Source organism: Triturus cristatus, chromosome 11 (genome assembly GCF_964204655.1).
Source record: "Triturus cristatus chromosome 11, aTriCri1.1, whole genome shotgun sequence".
NCBI classification, from domain to species: Eukaryota; Metazoa; Chordata; class Amphibia; order Caudata; family Salamandridae; genus Triturus; species Triturus cristatus.
This window is the reverse complement of record NC_140594.1, coordinates 890,764,697-890,785,104: the sequence shown is the minus strand read 5'-3', so window position 1 is coordinate 890,785,104 and position 20,408 is coordinate 890,764,697. Positions and strand designations below refer to the sequence as shown.

General features: G+C 49.0%; 1 long non-coding RNA gene across 1 annotated transcript in view; it reads left to right on the top strand.

The window, feature by feature from the left end:
• LOC146785589 (uncharacterized) overlaps positions 1 to 13,351 on the top strand; it is a 71,319-nt gene extending 57,968 nt beyond the window's left edge. Inside the window, exon 3 of the long non-coding RNA XR_014970688.1 lies at positions 13,056 to 13,351. This is a non-coding gene — a long non-coding RNA (uncharacterized LOC146785589). The remainder of the gene's footprint in view (positions 1 to 13,055) is intronic.
• The last annotated feature ends 7,057 nt before the right edge of the window (positions 13,352 to 20,408 follow it).

Genomic DNA, 20,408 nt, shown 5'->3' with positions numbered 1-20,408 from the left:
GGTCTCCTAAAGAGACAAGGGTCATCATAGCTAATCCCTCCTCCCCACTCGAAACCAAATCCCCTCCCAAAGCTACACTAGCTAACCCTGGGACTGGAGCAGCAGCTGGTGCTGGGGGTTTCTTGGGACATTTGGGGGCGATGTGCCCCACTTCCCTACAAGCATAGCAAGTAGGGGGAGGTCTGTTGTCCTGTCTGCCCTTATGGGGCCAAGACTTCTTAGGCTTGGGGGCTTGGGACTCCTTTTCCGTGGAACTGTTTTAGGGCCCTTTAGAGAACTCCTTACTGTTACCCTTGTCCTCCCCACCTTTCTGCTGGGGACCCTGTCCACCCTTGCTGGGATACTTACCACCCCTTTGTTGACCCTGGTGCTAGTCCAGCGGTCTGCCTCTTTAGCAAGCTCACTGGGATCAGTTAACTTGCTATCTATCAATCAATCAATCAATCAATCAATCATAACATTTGTATAGCGCACTACTCACCCGGAAGGGTCTCAAGGCGCTTGGGGGGGAAGGGTCCGCTACTGCTCGAACAGCCAGGTCTTGAGTTGTTTCCTGAAGGCGAGATGGTCCTGGGTCAGCCGAAGGTGGATGGGGAGGGAGTTCCATGTCTTGGCCGCCAGGTAGGAGAAGGATCTGCCTCCGGCGGTGGCTCTTCGGATGCGTGGTATGGCAGCGAGGGCGAGGTTAGTAGACCGTAGCTGGCGGGTGGGCGTGTAGAAGGTCAGGCGGTCATTGAGGTACTTGGGGCCCAGGTCGTGGAGAGTCTTGTGTGCGTGGGTGAGGAGCCGGAACGTGATCCTCTTCTTGACGGGGAGCCAGTGTAGGTCTCTAAGGTGGCCGGAGATGTGGCTGCGTCGGGGGATGTCCAGGATTAGTCGGGCGGAGGCATTCTGGATGCGTTGGAGTCTTTTCTGTAGCTTGGCTGTGGTTCCGGCGTAGAGGGTGTTTCCGTAGTCCAGTCGGCTGGTGACGAGTGCCTGGGTGACCGTCTTCCTGGTTTCGGTCGGGATCCATCGGAAGATCTTGCGAAGCATGCGTAGGGTGTGAAAGCATGATGAGGAGACGGCGTTGACTTGTCTGGTCATCGAGAGTGAGGAGTCCAGGATGAAGCCCAGGTTGCGTCCGTGGTCTGTCGGCTTGGGAGTGGTGCCCAGGGCGGGGGGCAACCAGGAGTCGTCCCAGGCGGAGGGCGATGGTCCCAGGATGAGGACTTCCGTCTTGTCTGAGTTCAGTTTCAGGCGGCTGTTCTTCATCCACTCGGCGACGTCTTTCATCCCTTCGTGTAGGCTGGTTCTGGCGGTGTCGGGGTCTCTGGTGAGGGAGAGTATCAGCTGGGTGTCATCGGCGTAGGAGATGATGTTGAGGTTGTGTTGGCATGCGATGGCTGCAAGAGGTCTCATGTAGACGTTGAAGAGGGTGGGGCTGAGTGAAGATCCTTGCGGAATGCCGCAGATGACTTCGGTGGCCTCGGATCGAAACGGGGGGAGGCAGACTCTCTGTGTTCTTCGGGCGAGGAACGAGATGATCAACTCCAGTGCCTTCTCTTGGATGCCGATGTTGCTGAGGCGTTGGACTAGGGTGCGGTGGCAGACAGTGTCGAACGCTGCAGAGAGGTCCAGGAGGATGAGTGCCGCTGTTTCCCCGTTGTCGAGCAGGGCTCGGATGTCGTCGGTGGCTGCGATGAGGGCGGTCTCGGTGCTGTGGTTGGCTCTGAAACCGGACTGCGAGGGGTCGAGGGATCCGTTCGTCTCGAGGAAGGCGGCAAGCTGTCTGTTGACGATCTTCTCGATGACTTTAACAGGAAAAGGGAGGAGCGAGATGGGGCGGAAGTTTTTGAGGTCGGTGGGGTCCGCTGTTGGTTTCTTCAGTAGAGCGCTGAGCTCGGCATGCTTCCAGCTCTCCGGGAAGGTGGCGGTGTTGAAGGAGGTGTTGATGATGTTCCGGAGTTGGGGTGCGATGGTGGAGTCGGCCTTGTTGAAGACGTGGTGGGGGCAGGGGTCGGTTGGAGATCCGGAGTGGATGGTGTTCATCATGCGGGTTGTGTCTTCGGTGGTCACCGTGGTCCAGGTGCGGAGGGTGGTGGTGGGGGGAGCATTGGTTCGACGGTTGGGTGCGTGGATGGTGCGCCGAAGCTGTTGTGGATGTCGGCGATCTTGCGGTGGAAGAACGAGGCGAGGGAGTCGCAGAGATCTTGTGACGGAGTGATGTCGTTGTTGCCGGTGCTGGGGTTGGAGAACTCCTTGACGATGGTGAAGAGTTCCTTGCTGTCATGGGCGTTGTTGTCCAGTCGTTCCTTCAGTGAATTCTTCTTGGTGGTGCGGATAAGCTGGTGGTGCTTGCGGATGGCGTGCTTGAGGGCGGTCATGTTGTCAGTGGTCCAGTCGAGGAGCCAGGTTCTCTCGAGGGTGCGGCAGGTCTTTTTGGAGTCCTTGAGTTCATCGGTGAACCAGGATGCCTTCTTGCTTCTGGATCCGCTGGGAGGGTTCTTCAGTGGTGCGAGGTCGTCGGTGCAGGTGGTCAGCCACTGCGTGAAGTTGCGGGCTGCTTCGTTGGGGTCCTTTGTGCAGGCGGGTGGGCTCTGGCTGAGGGAGGTGGTGAGCTGGTCGGCGGTGATCTTGCTCCAGCTTCTGTGGGGAACCTGTTGCGGGTGGTGGTGGGTCATGGTTCTTCTGAAGCTGAAGTGGACGCAGCTGTGGTCGGTCCAGTGGAGTCCGGTGGAGTGGCTGAAGGTGATGTGCTTGCTGGATGAGAAGACGGGATCAAGCGTGTGCCGGCGTAGTGGTTGAGGGTGTTGACCAGTTGCTTGAGTCCGAGGTTGGCGAGGTTGTCCAGCAGGGCGGCGGTGTTGCGGTCCTTGTTGTTCTCCAGGTGGAAGTTGAGGTCCCCTAGGAGGATGTAGTCGGCGGAGGGGAGGGCGTGCGGGCTGATGAAGTCCGTGATGTCTTCGCTGAATTGTGTGCGTGGTCCCGGGGGTCTGTAGACGAGGGTGCCTCTGAGAGTCGTCTTTGGGTCGGTGTGAATCTGGAAGTGGAGGTGCTCGGCGGCGGCGAAGACGTCTTTGGAGTTGGTCGTGATGCGGATGGTGTTCCTGTGGACGATGGCGATGCCTCCTCCGGTCTGGTTGACGCGGTCCCTCCTGATGATCTTGTACCCGTCCGGGATGGCGATGGCGATGTAGGGGGCCGAGGAGACTTTCATCCAGGTTTCCGTGAGGAAGGCGACGTCTGGTGATGTTGTGTCGAGGAGGTTCCACAGTTCCACGGCATGTCTGTGGACGGAGCGGGTGTTGAGTAGGATGCACTTGAGGTGGTTGTTGCTGGTGTTTGGCTTGGCGGGAGCGGTGCAGGTTCGGAGGCAGGTGAACTTGCAGGCCTTGCAGGTGAAGGGTCCGTGGATGCGTCTCGGGGTGGCCCGGCAGCAGGCGGGGTTCCGGCCGGCGTTGAGTGCGTTGAGGGCGGCGGCGTCGTAGTTCTGTCGGGTCGTCTTGCATCGGCGGGGGCCAGGGGTCCTGGCACTGGGCGCGGTCCAGGCACGGACGGGCGTAGACGGGCTTGCCTTTGGCACGCCTTTGGTGCACAATCGGCGCGCCCGCTGCGCTCGTCCGCTGCGCTCCCGCGCGGCGACCTCCATAAATGGCGAAGTGGGAGGGAGGAGCAGCTGGGAGGCGGGAGGCGGGAGCGGGGTGGCCACTGGGCGGGCTACAGAAAGCAAAAGGGGGCGGGCCGCAGGGGAGCAGCGGCGGAAATCGGGGACGGGGAAAGCGGCGGGAAAGGACAATGGGACGGCGACAACTTCAGGGGCACAGAAGGCACGAAAATACAATCACAGGCACAAAAATAGAAGGCACGAAAATACAATCACAGGCACAGTGGGCACAACGAAATACCAAGTCAGGGGCACAGACAGGCAAGCAGTTTGCAGACCGGCAATCCGATCGCACGGCTGTGCGAGGCAGCAGCGGGGGGGTCCAGGGTCCCGGCACTCACGGAGGGAGCTGCGCGGTGTGTGGAGCGACCGGCCCTGCCGCAGCTCTGGAACACATAGACTACTCAAGTGCTCCCAACTAATCAAGTGACACAACCCCACATAATCAGTAACTTTGCTGCCCTTTATCCAACCTTCCAGTGCACGCGTGTACATACTCACACACTCCACCCAAGTACTTGAATCAAGTTTCTTGAAGTTCCTAAACTTCTGGCGGTACTGTTCTGGTGTAAGCCCATACCTGAGGCATAAGGCCTCCTTCATAGTGGGGTATGTTAAGGTACCTGCTGCTTCTAAGGGTGCTAAGACATCCCTCCCAGAGGCCTCAAAATGCTTCCACAAACCTGCCCCCCAACTCTTTTCAGGCACTTCATTCATCTTCAAGGCAAGCTCATAGGATCTAAACCATGCATAGATATCCTCACCCCTCTGATAATTCTGCACCAAATCTTTTGGTATGTATACTTTACCCGCCTGTACTGGTTGTGCGCTGCCACCATAAGGACTGGACTCCACCTGTTTAGCTTTAATGTCCAGCTCCTTCATGCTCAACTCATGAGCCAACTGGAGTCTTCTCTCTTCCAAAGCGAGAGCATTCCTCCTCTCTTCCGCCTTCACTGGATCCAAATCCATGCTCCTGTGCACCTTCCTCTCCAGTCAAATCCTCTGGCGCAACATGTTTGGCCTCCCACCAGGCCCTTAGAGCTTTCTGTAGCTCTTCTTTGTTAGCGCTGCCCTTCACTGGGCATCCCAGCTGTTTGCAGAATTGCTTCAGCTGCTCCTTTTTGTATGTGAGCAACTCCTTTACTTCAAATTGCAATTCCATCTCCTCGCCTACTCCATTCAGAGACATGATGCTTCCTAAGTCTTCCAAAAATCGTCTTCAAATTTTGTGCAATATGTAGCTGCTAACTAGACTAGTGATGTACAACGAATCACTGCAGGTCAAGTGCAAATACTGGTTCTAATCCGCACCGCTGACCACCAATGTTAGAACTGGGGGTCTCTAGTTGGCAGAGGTAAGTACCTTAGACCAAATAGGGACCCTTGCTTCTAGTCAGGGTACAGGGACACACACTGTAGATAACCCCTGCTCACCCTCTAGGTAGCTTGGCTCGAGCAGACAGGCTTATCCCCAAGGCAATGTGTTAAGTATTTGCAAGTAACCACCACAATGACCCCCCAGTACACCACAAATGCAGACCACACAGGTGAGTATATTAAAAATATCTCTTTATCTAGTTTCAGCAATAAAAATCAACTACCATAGCATTGCACATTAGTTTCCGGTTCTCTTCAGCTTTCTCTGGTTGTTAGGAAAATAAAAACATAGTCTCTAGTCTCTTGTGTGACTTAGTATTCAAAAAGAATAAGTTTGTAGGCTCTCAGTATTTAAATAAACACGTTTCTCCAGCGGTGCCCCTGCGCTTATAACCCAAAGCGCTCCTCTCAGGCTGCTTGGTGCGGGGTTTCTGCAGCTCTCGAGCGATGGACCAATCAGGTCGCGGCTCCCTCGACGAGCCCCCAGTGACGATGTCAGATGTCACCGGAGTCAGCCATTCGCAGTGCGGCTCCTCCGGCCAAGCCTCCACCAGCAACCAATCAGGTCGCGGCCTCCTCGCTTCTTTCTCCGCGGCTTTGCGGAGCGGGGAAAAGCAGCTACTGATCAATTTCGGGCCCCGGGCCGTGGCGGTGAATTGCGGGCAGGGTATTTTAAGGCGCCCAGTGTCAGCGGGTCGATCGAGACGCCGCCAAGCCTCACAGCAGCTCAGTTAGCACTGGGGACGCCCACAATCTTTTGGCCACAGCAATACACGTGCCAATGAGCACGTCGGTCTTCTCAACGCGGCAGCCGGTTTCAGGCAAAGATCAGCGCGGCGCTCTCAAGCAAAGCAGAGAGCAGCCAACACACCTCACGGGGCAGATGTTTCAGGCACTTGACAAACAGCCCACGATCTCTGCAGTACACAGCAGCCCAGGGGGGGACACAGCAGAGTCTTGAAGTCTTGGCAACCTTTCTGTCCCTGGGTTGCAAAACAGGAGGCCAGCTCTTCTCAGGTCCTTGGAGATTCAAAGTTGAAGACACAGCACACAGCAAAGTCTTGTTTAGGTCAAGTAGGTAGGATCACAGCACACAGCAAGACCCCTTCTCCTCCTCAGCTTCAGTTGCACAGCAGAACAGGTCAGCCCTTAGAGCACACAGCAAGGCAATCTTCCTTCAGTCCTTCAGCGGTCCGTCTTTCAGCAGAGGTTCCTCTTGATTGTAGAATCTAAAAATCTGTTGTCAGGGGTCCTTTACTTATACCCCTAAAAGTCTTTGAAGTCTTTGTGCAAGTGGGTCCTGAGCCCGGTCTGATCCAGTTCTGGGTGTTGCTGGAGCACTTTGTTTTCCTGGCTTCTGCTTTCCTTTCAGAGTGAGGGGCAGAGTTGTCAGCCGCCCAGCAGGGGGTGGAGCCAGCAGTGTGGCAGGCAGGCACAGCCCTATTCACTCCCAGGTGCTATCTCCTCCCTCCACTCTACTTGCAAATGCAGTCATTCAGCAAAGGGCTGACTCATCCAACCTCCTGGGGGCTCCCCAGCCCCTGTCACTCTCAAACCAGACAGTCAATCCACAAGCATGCCCAGGCACACAGACGGGTCAGACAAGAGAACAGCTACTCTCTAAAAAGTACTGTTCTCCAACTCAGGATTTAAAAACAACCTCTCCTAAAAGATGTGTTATATAGGGATAACTGATGTGCATAAAAAGGGAAGGGTTATGCCCGGCCAGTGTGGACACTAGCCAGGAGGACATGGCAGTCTAGGGACTGCAAGCAGGCCTGCGGTGGCAGGCCTGAGACACCATTTTAGGGCTACTCGTGTGGGTGGCGCAATCAGCGCTGCAGGCCCACTAGTAGCATCTGTCATCACCAGCCCTGGCACACACAGTGCACTTTACTAGGGACTTCATGGTGATACAAATATGCCAATCGGGTATATCCAATCAATATGATATTTTACTCAGGGAGCACTTACACTCTGGCACTGATCAGCAGTGGCAGAGTGTCCAAAGCATCTAAACCAGCAAAAACGAAATTCAGCATAGCATCAAAAATCCGGGTAGCAGAGGCAAAAGATAGGGGAAAAACCCACGCCAAGGATGTCAGGTCTAACAACCTTCAAGTGACCCAATCCCTTCTTCTCGATCTCGGTTTTCTCATCAATCCGGAGAAGTCCATGTTGACTCCCTCTCAAGGTGTAGAGTTCCTGGGGTTTTGCGTAGATTCTCCCTCCGCGTCTCTCTTCCTTCCTACCGAAAAGATCGCAGCTATTCGTTCAGAAATTTCTCAAGTTTTTCTCTCTCCCGAATTTCCCTTCGCTCCCTCGCAAGGATCGTGGGGCTTCTCTCCGCCTCCATTCAAGCCATCTTTCCAGGCCCTCTACATTATCGGGCCCTTCAGCGCTTAAAAATAAGACATCTGCGTCAGGGGCTGGCTTACTCAGATCTTATCCTCCTAGACCGAGACTCGCGTTCCGAACTGCAATGGTGGATAGACCATTTAGATGCGTGGAACGGAAGGACTATCTTCGCCACTGCCCCAGATCTTGTATTAGAATCAGATGCCAGTCTGGCGGGTTGGGGTGCCCGTTGTGGTCCAATCTCGACTGGAGGTACATGGTCTCTAGAGGAGTCGTCATTGCACATCAACTGTTTAGAGATGCTTGCAGGCTCCTTTGCAATCCGCAGTCTCGCAAAGAACAAGGTAAGTTGTTCCATTCTTCTCAGGATGGACAATGTTTCTGCGGTCCGTTACATCAACCGTCTCGGTGGCACAAGATCCAAACCCCTTGCGGAACTCGCCAAGAGTCTGTGGCATTACTGTCTCCTTCACAATCTTTCCCTCCAAGCCGAGTATCTCCCCGGCGATCTCAATTCCGTCGCGGATTGGCACTCTTGGTATCTCCGGGATTCCATCGACTGGAGATTACTTCCCTCCGTGTTTCTTTCTCTCTCTCTCAAGTGGGGCCCTTTCTTCATCAACCTATTTGCGTCTCGCCTCAATTCCCACTTACCTCGTTTTTACAGTTGGCGCCCGGATCCGCTAGCTTTAGCGACCGATGCGTTCCTTCAGGATTGGTCCCTTCATCTCAATTACGCTTTTCCTCCCTTTCTTATGATCAACAGGGTTCTTTCCCAGATTCGACGCCAGCGAACGTCTCTAGTCATGGTAGTGCCCTTTTGGCAATCCCAGATATGGTTTCCTTCTCATTTGGAACTAGCAGTGGACTTTCCGGTCCTTCTCCCTCACTCCACGGACCTTCTCCTGGACCCTCGAGGTTCCCCTCACAACCTCATTCTGGATCGGTCCCTGACTCTTTCGGCCTGGAAGCTCTCCGGCCTCTCTCTACTGACCAACTCCTTTCTCAGGAAGCTTCACTCTTTATCAGCCGGGCCTGGGCTCCCGGTACTTCCAGAGCATACAAATCCGCTTGGTCTCTTTGGTCAAGCTGGTGTTTGGAACGGTCTATCGATCCGGTGGATGCGGTTGACACTGCAGACTGCGCGCTACCTTTTAAATTAACTTTTAAAAACTGTTGCACTATCGCTTTTATTGCTTTTATCCTTGGAATACTGTATTTTTAATTAGTGGGAATCAAAGAGTGGAGGTGGGAAATTTCCAAGCAATACTGTAAATTTACCTGTGAGCCTCGCCCAGCACCCCGGTCCGTCGCGGCAAGTGCCGATTGCACGGAGGGTGACTACTGGGACTCAGAATTCCTCACTTCCGGTTCACTTGGGCTTCCGGCTGGTGAGCGGGCTAGTGTTCAGGCACAGAGAGCCTACTTATTCCACGACCGGCACCATAGCACAGTTGGATGCGGTTGACACTGCAGACTGCGCGCTACCTTTTAAAGTAACTTTTAAAAACTGTTGCACTATCGCTTTTATTGCTTTTATCCTTGGAATACTGTATTTTTAATTAGTGGGAATCAAAGAGTGGAGGTGGGAAATTTCCAAGCAATACTGTAAATTTACCTGTGAGCCTCGCCCAGCACCCCGGTCCGCCGCGGCAAGTGCCGATTGCACGGAGGGTGACTACTGAGACTCAGAATTCCTCACTTCCGGTTCACTTGGGCTTCCGGCTGGTGAGCGGGCTAGTGTTCAGGCACAGAGAGCCTACTTATTCCACGACCGGCGCCATAGCACAGTTGGATGCGGTTGACACTGCAGACTGCGCGCTACCTTTTAAAGTAACTTTTAAAAACTGTTGCACTATCGCTTTTATTGCTTTTATCCTTGGAATACTGTATTTTTAATTAGTGGGAATCAAAGAGTGGAGGTGGGAAATTTCCAAGCAATACTGTAAATTTACCTGTGAGCCTCGCCCAGCACCCCGGTCCGTCGCGGCAAGTGCCGATTGCACGGAGGGTGACTACTGAGACTCAGAATTCCTCACTTCCGGTTCACTTGGGCTTCCGGCTGGTGAGCGGACTAGTGTTCAGGCACAAAGAGCCTATTTAACAACATGCTGAGGCGAACGCGCAGCGGGCGCGCCGAAGGCGCGCCAAAGGCAAGCCCGTCTGCGCCCGTCCGCGCCTGTACCGAGCCTAGGGCCGGAACCCCTGGATCTGCTGATAGGATACCAGGAAGAATTGTATATACATACAAAGAGCTACTAAAGCTGGATAACCCAGCTGGTAATCACTACTGCAAACGTCTAAACCCCATGGACGAAGTCAAACAAATGCCCTTTCATTTCACGAGAATAGGCAAATTTGAGCCACAGACGAACGCCGCAAACAACAAACCGAGGGTTGAGGTTTTCAGGGCAGTACTAATAAATGCAAGATCCTTGATAAAACACAACACAGAGATCGCTGACCTGCTGGATACACACCACCTGGATGTGGCTTTTATCACGGAGACATGGGCTGATGGAGCATCAGACCCAGATATTGCTTTAGCATTACCACCAGGGTATACTGCCACCAGAGCTGACAGAATAGGGAGAAGGGGGGGAGGGCTTGCCGTCCACAGCTCAATTGTGGGTAACTCCTCTGACTGTGAAATGCTTCTATTTCAAATTACACTTTCAAAGAACTACACATTCAGAGGCCTTCTACTGTATAGACCTCCCAAGGCAAGGGCCCCTCTGTTATCAATCTGAAGCCCAATTCTAGAATCAAGTCTGCAAGGATCAGACTTCACAATCCTAGGGGACTTTAACTACCATCTTGAAAAAGTTACGGACTCCAATACTGTTGAATTGCTTGATGCAATGTCTGGACTCTCCCTGGACCAGATCGTTAATCAAGGTACCCATGTGGCAGGACACACACTGGATGGGATTTTCTCCTCCAACTCCAACCTTAAAATTTCGGAGATTCTACCTGTTACATGGTCAGATCATAACGCCATCATATTTACTATCACCATTAGTCAGGTACAGCTTGGAGTATCCAAAGGCCTGAGGCCAGTTACATACCAAGACTGGGCAAAAATTAATACACAGCTACTACAGGAGACACTCACTAGGACCAGACCTGAGTCCGTGCCCAACAGTAATCAGCTAGCCGACAGGATCTCCTCTTGGATAAAGACTGCGGTAAAACTGGCAGTCCCTACGAAAGGCTTTGTTCCAAAACGGAAAAAGCCGTCAGAACCTTGGTTTTCTGGAAAACTCAGGGCACAGAAACAAACATGTAGGAGGGCCGAGAGAAAATGGAGAGCTAACTACGAACCAAACCTTAAAAATGACTACGCTCAAACATTAACTGACTACAAAAAACTTGTGATCAGGGAAAAGTCTAATTATTTCACCAGCAAAATCAAAGAGACGATGAACTCCAGTAAGGAACTCTTTGCGACTATCAAAAAATTAGCAGGTCCCTCACCCACGAATCAATTGGAAGGCAGCACTGAGTTCTGCAACAACTTAGGAAAGTTCTTTGTGGACAAAGTTGCCAAAGTATTTGAACCATTCAATACGAACCACTCCATTACAAGTTCAAATAACTACCTTAACCCAGAACGAGAGACATCAAATCCGGAAACAGGCTTCCGCTTCACGCTCCCTACAGTAGAACAGATACACCAGGTGGTAAAAACCATCAGATCCGGCAACCCAACGGATCCTTGCCCGCCAAAAATAATGCATTTATTTCCAGATATACTCAGTGAGCAGCTACACGTCCTGTTCTCAGAAATAATCCATTCAGGAGCCTTTCCAGATGCCTGGAAAATCGCAGCAGTCACCCCCTTACTAAAAAAAAGTACCTTGGACCCTAAAGACCTCAGCAGCTATAGGCCAATCTCCAGAATACCCTTTCCAGCTAAAGTATTGGAGAAGTTGCTGAATCAACAACTGAAGGATCTCATAGTCTCCAGAAATTACCTGGATAACTCACAATATGGGTTCAGAGAACATCACGGCACTGAGACAGCATTGGTAATGGCAGCGGAAGGTCTCAGGAGTGCGTTAGACGCAGGAGGGAAGGCCGCCTTGATCTTGTTAGATCTATCGGCGGCCTTCGACACCGTGAACCACGATATCCTCCTGGCACGCCTGGACGAACTAGGGATTCAAGATTCTGCCCGCCAGCTGATGGCGTCCTTTCTGAGAGACAGATCTTTCACAGTCACCTTGGGAGAACACGCCTCCAACCCTTTTATGACACCATGTGGGGTTCCTCAGGGCTCGGCGCTTAGCCCCACTCTCTTTAACATTTACGTTGCCCCTTTAGCCTCAGTTATTAGAAACTTCGGTTTCACACCAGTCTCATATGCCGATGACACTCAAATAGTGGTATCAGTATCTGGCAATATAGAGGAATCAATAGACCGCTTCAGGAACTGCATGACTCAAGTTAACCATTGGATGCGATGTAACTGCCTAAAGTTAAACGGTGGAAAAACCGAGATCATGCTGCTAGGTACTATGGCCGACCTCTGGTCCCCCGACTGGTGGCCTGACACTCTGGGCGACTGCCCTCTCCCAGTGGGGAAAGTCAAAAATCTCGGTTTCATCTTCGATGATAAACTGACGTTTAATTCCCAGGTAAATAAGGTGTCATCCTCCATATGGCACACTTTGAAATTGATCAGAAGAATATGCCCATTTATTCCTCTGGACTCACGGAAAACTGTGGTTACAGCGCTTGCCTTGTCTACATTGGATTATGGCAATGCCTTATACACAGGTATCCAAACTCAATACCTTACCAAACTGCAACGCCTCCAGAATGCGGCAGCAAGACTGGTGCTGGACATCCCTAGATTTGAATCGGTGTCTAATAAGCTAAAGGACTTGCATTGGCTCCCCGTGGACAAAAGGATACCGTTTAAATCCTTGTGCCTGGCCTATAAGGCACTTCACGGCTCAGGTTCACATTTCCTGAGAACCCAATTCCAATGGTATGTCCCAGGCAGAAGTCTCAGATCCTCCAACACCAAACTCGTCCAAGTCCCCAGATTCAGGCAGAACAGATGGGGAGGAAGAAGTTTTCATTTTCTCCTACTGGAATGTTGTTTCAAGTGCAGAGACGCACAAAAACAAATTTACAGTCAGTGTTTTATCCTTACTTTCCAGCTCAACCGAAATTATGTGTAGGTCGTTGCTTAAAAGCCTATGAACAAAAATCTGCTGACTTTAGGACTTCTTCCCATACGCAATTGCTAATTTCTTTCCGCAAACCTCACCTCCCTGTTTCTTCTGCTACTCTGGCCCGTTGGGTCCGTTGGATCATGTCTCTTGCGGGCATTGATGCTTCTGTGTTTGGTGCTCATTCTACCAGGGGTGCCATGGCTTCTAAGGCCTTTTGGTCAGGCTCGCGCTGGAGTATATCCTTAAGTCAGCAGATTGGTCTAATGATAATGTGTTTAAGACCTTCTATTGTAAACCTGTGATTACTGCTTCTTCTCTAGTTGTTGATATGCTTTGAACTAGCATAATAGGAGCCTCCGGTCTTGTCATAAAATGTAGATTTTCCTAATAAGTTTTGACGGAAAGTCTTAATTTTATTAAAGACACGGAGGCGAGTATTATCCCTCCACAACAGCTCATATTTGTTCTGTTTTCTCCCCCCTTAGGTTCTCCAGCATTACCACCGCCTTCCTCGAGAGAATCCTCCTACCTCACCGGAGTTCTTGGCGCCGACGTCCATCTGTCTACCAATGTGGTTTCCTCAGGATGTTTCGTCCATGATGTTCCTGATTCAAGATCTGTTTACTTGGATTTTGACTATTTACATACTGTTATTTTTGGTTTCTTTGTTTTCAACTTCTTCCAAACTCGCACAAGAAAAGAGGAATGCTTGCGGTCAGATAGGTCCTTATATGGTTGCCCTGACCTAATTGGTTTATTTTGTGTTATCGTTCTCCCCATTGGCCAGTAGTTTTCTCCTGCAGCCTTCTGGGGAGTGTAGTTTTTTCTACTTATCTTGCTGCTATTCGAATAAATGCAAGAAAAGAAAGCATAATACTCGCCTCCGTGTCTTTAATAAAATTAAGACTTTCCGTCATAACTTATTAGGAAAATCTACATTGTTGATATTTTTTATTTATGTAATACATGTTGAAATTAGAGTGTGCTGGGGAAACCAATTTTTCATGAGCTAGTTGTCCACTGCTTTCTTCAATACTGAGAATGGTATGTCCTGATTAGGCAAGTTGGAGCTCTCAATCTTCCCTGGAAGGTGCTGAGAAGCAGGTGAGTTCTGCAGATTATACAATTGCAGATCAGGAGCAGAGGAGGAGCATGTGCGGTCACACGGCCATCTTGGCCATGCCCCTACACGTGATTTTTTCAAGCTCGTAATTGTCCTTCACTGTTCTACTTGGTGCAACGTGCTAAAAGAAGGAGATAGATGGTTGTCTACAAACACAGTGACAACACAATAAATTGAAGCAAGGCTGCCAGTTAACTTCTTTATTATTTTCCTTATATTTACAAAAACTGGCAATAATATCTGTACATTTGCATGGTCCGCCCTCTCCCCACAAAGCAAGCATTGCACCCTTTGCATATGTTTAACTCATGCAGACAACGCGATCGTCATGCCAAATTGTCTCCAATAAGGTTTGGGTGAAATACATTCCTAGGCCACTGGCCATTCGTTGTTTGAAGATTAATGTTTAAAAAAATAGGTGGTGGCTTTTAAAGGCAAGAGTAAAAAATATAGTCCATATAAACAGATATTGGGTCAGGAATAAAAGAAAACTGTCAAATCATTGTATTGTAATTGCATTTCTATAGCGCTAATTACCCCTGATGAGGCGTCAAAGCACTTTTTCAGCAAGTAGCTGCCTCTGCGGACTCATAAAGGATTAGTGTTGAATTAGTGTAGTGAAATATGAAAGTAATTTGAGTGGTGGATACGTTAGTCAGTTATTTGGATTGAGAAGGCGTGCGGAGGGATAGAAGAGGTAAAACATTTTGCATTCATATAGCGCTTGCTACCCCTGATGAGGTGTTGAAGCACTTTTTGGGCAAGCAGCATGTTACTCCGGAACCCTTAAAGGATTAGTGGGGAATTAGTATAGTGAAATATGAAATTAATCATAATCCAATTTAAGAAGTCTTTTCTCCTGTGACTTAAGTAATAAACATTGTGTGATTCAACCGGTTGGCAATTTGTGGAAGATATTTCAAGTACTTGATTTCAATTTACAAAATTAAAATCCCAGCTACCTTGATTTGTGTGCATGAGTACGTACTCTTATTACTTATTATGTTGAACATATCTGTCCTTTTTGTGCTGATGGTGCTTAAGATTTTAACGAAGTGGTGTTCGTCTGTTCAATTTAAAGATCACATTGAACAATGTTTCCACAACCTTTTATTTTTAAAACATAATCATAAATCAAGGAGCGATAAACAGTTCTTAGTCAATGTTTTTTTTTATCTCTGTTGAAGGCTAAAACAATAAAGAACTGAATATAAACATGAGCAACAGTAAGCAAACAATTGCCTTTTAAATTTTCCTAGATGGGGACGGTATGAAATCTGGTTCTTTTGAACTGAAATACTGTGGCCTCTGTTCCTCTGTGATAGCATCTATCTATCTATCTATCTATCTATCTATCTATCTATCTATCTGTCTGTCTGTTTTCTGTAATGGAACTTACTATGAGTATATGAGTTACTTTTATGTTCCTGCCCATTATCAGATACTTTTTAAGTTACCTGTTGTTTCTTACAGCTAGGCCTGAGTACATAGCAGTAAACATATTTTAAGACACTGTAATTTGCATAGCTTTAATGTCTTGTAGTCTAGTCAGCATATGAAAGCAGCACTGGCAAAGCTGCTTGGTATGGACCATTTTAGGTGTATATGTTCCTGGTTGTAATAGTGGCACCGTGTGCTGCAGTGGTGGGGCGTGGGGCACTGGTGGTGTGTGGTGTGCCGAGCTCAGCAGGCAGCCCAAAGCAAAAATTGGGTAAGTGGTAGGACACACAGCTAAAAACATCCCATAGCAATGAAGGTGTTGAGAAGGCATACACAGTAAAGCTACCACACCTAGAAATAAGGACTTATGGAGCATAAAAGAGACAGCTAGTGACAGAAGGTGGCACGCAGAGACTGCTACCTACAGGTTATCGGAGCTGAAGGGAGCCAGAGACAGCTCGTGACAGGGATTGAGAAGCGGGAGGCCAGGCAGACAGATAAAATTGGCAGTGCTAATTTATGTTCTCCTCCGGTTCAGGGGAAAGTCAGGAGAAGACTAGAAAAGTTTGAGTAAATGTATAGCAGTATGTCGCTTGTGTACCCTGTAAAATGAGCTGTGTGGTAATGGCTGTGAGTGGCCAGCACCTGTTTTCTTGGGAGATTGGGAGAAAAGAGTTGCAGTGCAGGAGGTGTAATTTACAACACAGGTCTGCAAATATATTTGTCTGCAGCAATATTTAGAGGGAGGGAATATGATAAGTAAATGGCAGCTTCCCTAAACCAGCAGTGGAGTATATCATTTAATGTGGCTGGTTCGGTGAGCATTAGTTTGTAGGTTGGTGGCCTGTCTGTCCCTGGGGAAAGTGCAACTTCAAGTCCCAGAATGTAAAGTGCTTTTGGCTAAAAAGCCAGGACTGGTGGAAAGTGTGAGATACACTACACCTCCCACAATCCCTCATGACATGGGGCACATTCTGACCATAACAGCTGTTTTAGCACACTGCATGTTGCATTCGGGTACTTCTAGTTTCCCTTGGAGTCGTGACTTAAAGCCAGAACTTAGCTAAGGTGTCCCATGGGACAGTTTAGGCTTTTCTAAATATAGGTTCCTAAACTTTATTTTTAGGCCAAGACATAAGGGAGAATAAAGAAGCTTCTTTAAATGCCAAAAGGAGACAGTTCTTAACAAGCATTGGCATAGCCAATACGTCTCGCCTTTGGGACCTTATAAGGGTTTAGCCATGCAACAGTTGCATAACTAAATACTTATAAGGTCCCAAAAGCGAGACCTATTGGCTATGCAAAGTGGTCGCGAAAGTGATCGCGATCAAACATCAAAGCGGCCGTGAAAATGAAAGTAATCGCGGTAAAGCGCGACGCGCACGCCCGTGCACATGCACTGTAGCTCTAGGCTGGCCTGGTAGCTCTTTTTGGAGCCCTCTCAATAAGTCTCGCCAGACCAGTGCATGCGTTGGGTCAGGCGAGACCTAAAAATCAGATATCTACATGGCTACTGCCATCTTTTGCATCGCTGTCAGTTGGCCATGTTAAGTGTGATACCCTGTCTGACCAGGCTTTTTAGTCACATGCCATTTGTGCAATGACAATTAAGACTTTCTTTTCAACCAGTTTCAGTGTGGATTTTAAATTCCCAGTATGTAGAGTGCTGTTACGAGTGGTTTGAAGCATCACAAAGGCGATGGGGCAACTTGATTGCTACGCTAAAGTTCCACAAAACACAAGTACTCATTGAAAGTACTTTCTCTTTTTGGTATAAACATGTTTAGTAAGTAAGTAAGTTTGTTAACTGTTCGATTAATCAAAATCATTATGTAAAATAATCATCTATATTCACCCCCTCCATTCTGCTGCCTCCCCTCCAATCCCCTGATCATAAAACCTGTCTGGGTCCCACGGCTCACCTAAGCTCTCAATTCATTATTAATTATACTTGTAAAAAAAGACAGCATCAAAGTGTGTTGTGATGTTATAAGTATCCCATTATGAAAACCATCTTTTAGTAATACGTACAAGCTCCGTTGTTAATTGGACTGGTTACTGGGTGCTAGTAGCTGTGCGTTCCTCCTACTCATGGTGGAAACCGACTTCACAGCCGCTTAGCTCACTGAAGTGAAAAGTGCAGTTTTAAAGTGCAATGTGCTATCCCATCAGGCCTGGTGTTAATCCTTAGCTGCTAGCAGGTGCGAGCCAGTACAATTGAAGATGCAACATCTGCTATACTTCTACTATCGATAGGTAACCCTAAATGCGCACTTCTTCTGCACATAAAAGAGAAGTGCGCTGCTTCCACCTTGAAGGGAATTAAAGTGCAACATGCAAGTTAAACATGCATATGTTAGCCTGTCCATGGACTTAGGTTAGTTCCAGCAGCTCATTGTTAGCCAACGGGTTGAGTTGCACCATGCCGGACATTATGTGCCGTGTTTTAGTCTGTCAGAGGACTAAGAGATCTGTGGCGATTCTTCGAGTGCTACTCTGATTAAATGTGTGAACTTCGCCACTCTAGCTAGATTGCAAGTCCTAGTTTCAGTAAAGCACTAGTCCGAGGCCCCCTCACAAGTCCTCACACCCTTGGCCCTAAAGATAGGGCAGAGCAAACGGTGTCTCTCTTCGGCTAGTTTGGGACAGCAACATAGCAGGTGCAACCAAGATTCCTGGCGGTATGAGCAAAGCCTACACAAGACTGCTTCCCCCTTACTTGCCCAAGCTGCATACAAGTCTGTGATTCTTAGTGCAGTGCGGGCCTGAGCTGACAAAGGTTGAACTTTCCCCAGGATGTATGACGTGTCCAGTGCTGCGGTACTGGAACTGGGGCATAGAGTTGCCAAGCCTACACATGATGGTGTGGACCAGTTGTAGATTCCCATGTCTCAAATCCAGCAAGAGCTGCAGGCACTGGACAGGCCAATGTCTGCTAACTAACCCAGGGCTACCACTGAGGCATCCCTCGAACAGTCCACCACCCAAGGATACCTGGTCCTGAGGGAAAGGGCAATCTACAACACATAATCATAGACAGCCTTATGCCCCCCCCCCCCTTTCTTGGTTTGAAGGCATTTAGGCTGAGATACAAAAGCTGTGAGTTGAGAACAATATGCATTATTATTACATTTCTGCATCATGGACTGAGATTTTTGACTTGTTGTCTACGCCTATAATGCCTATGACTATGCCCCACCCCTTGGATATTAGAACCAATCCTAACCATGAATGCTAGCAAAAGGTTCGTCCTAGTGTCATTTATGAAAAATAGAAAGCATCACATATATTGAAAGCTAGAATTAAAGAAACCTATCGGAAAAAGGCGAGGCAGCATTAAGGAACTTGGCAAATTCAAAAAGTAGAAATACAATCGGCAGCTAAAGGGGCAGCCTTTGTCCTACTGAACAAGGAGGATTATCAAAACAAATGTATGTACATATTTTTAGTTACCATGAGACTCCACAAAGTAACATGCACAATTGTGGAAAATGTCCCCAGACAGTGATCAACTTCAATTTGCCCCAGGGAGTAATGAACATCAATGACCAGAGGCGTAACATCTTAAAAAAAAAAGATACAGAAATATTTTTTTAAATGTTGTAACATTTGTCATTTTGCATGATCATTAGAGAGAATAAAAAAATGGAAACCATTACATGTGGCAAACTACGGCAGATCGCAAGGCATAATTGGTAGGTTGGCAATCATAATGGTGTTTCATTTCTATCTATTTTCTCCTAACTTTCATGAATATTAGTAAAGCTTTATAAAAAATAAAAAAACAAGGGGTGGGTGGTTGGTTGTGAGTGCAGACACATATTTAATGCTGGTTTGGGAGTCGAAGCACCAGAGAGCAGATCATGATTGGTATATACCCCCTTAGACAGACTTATCCATGGACAAGGGGTGGTGTCTTGGGTACTACCACTCTCCCTCAATTGTATTCTCACCCTGGCCTTGCTCAAAGACAGAAGAGGGGGTTGGGAGTTTTGCACCCCAACAATCCCATTGGCTTGCTCCATGGTGGAAGTATTATCAGGCTCATCATGTGCATTACCCACCCCCCAAACCTTACCCAATTGACAGGAAGGGGTTTACACCTCATTTCTTTTGTTGTTGCCCTGTTTGCTATTGCTAACAGGACGCCACGACAGCTGGCAGCTTCTCTGGTCCTCCCTCCCCTCAATTCTTATGATGGAGAAGGAGGTGGAGATGAGCAGACAGTTGTCACAATTCCATATTCACAGTACACAGCAGCGCCTGTCAGCTTCTCCGCTCTTCTTTCTCTGGCATGGTATTGATGAAGAAGAAAGATGCAAGCAGCTGACAGGTGCCCTTGGGGTCATGACCTCCACTGTTATTGTGATACCGGACAGCTCTCACACGGCTTGTCATCATGTGCAATTGTACCCCATTCCTAGCCCTAGGACATCAGTGGCACTGAGAAGGAAGAGAGAGTAAGTTCTGGGGGAGGGATGGCAAAGCATGGCAAACTTCCCCAGCCCTTGGACTAGTCTTGGGAGAGTTGAATGAGAATGGAGCAGGCTGCAGGGGGTAACAACAGCCCAAATGGGCTTTTGAACATAGCTGTGGCAGTAGAATGATCAATAAGCCTTCCCCACTCTTGGGTAGGGTGGCATAAAATAAGGGGCACTAGGGCACTCCAGCAGGAGTGGAGTGACTATTTAATGAGTGGCCTCAACAAGCAGCAAGGCCACGACTATTATTCTTTCTTTAATCTTTTTTAAGATATTGTGCATGCTCTGGTCCCACCCAGGCACCTACAGCTTTGCAATTTTTTTTTCTGTAACTGGCAGCATGGCGAGCCCACTTTCATACAGCTGAGCCGGCTCATAGCCTGCCAGCACAGTACCATGCTAGTGGCAGAAGTCTGCAGCTTCCATGTCCCTTCATGTGGGCAGTGTGCCTCCTGCATCCCCAGTCATTCGGAATGGAAGGGCTCACGGGGGGGCAAGGGTGGGGCGACGATGACCCACCCTGCCCTTTGCCTCAGAATCCTGGGAATGGGGTGCCTTGTTTATTTTTTTATTATCGTGTGGAGGGGGCGATATGTGCCAATCCTTCAGTGCCTGGCCTACCCTAGGGCTTAAAATACAAAAGGGCAGGAGTTTGCCGTTTTAGTTTTAAAGATTTGACCGCAAACAAATTAATCAGTTTCTGGCACAAGGACTGCCCTCTGAGACCGCCTCCGAAAGGCCTATGGGGTCAGAGTAATCCTTTTGCTATGGGAACGTGGTCCTTACTGTAGCTA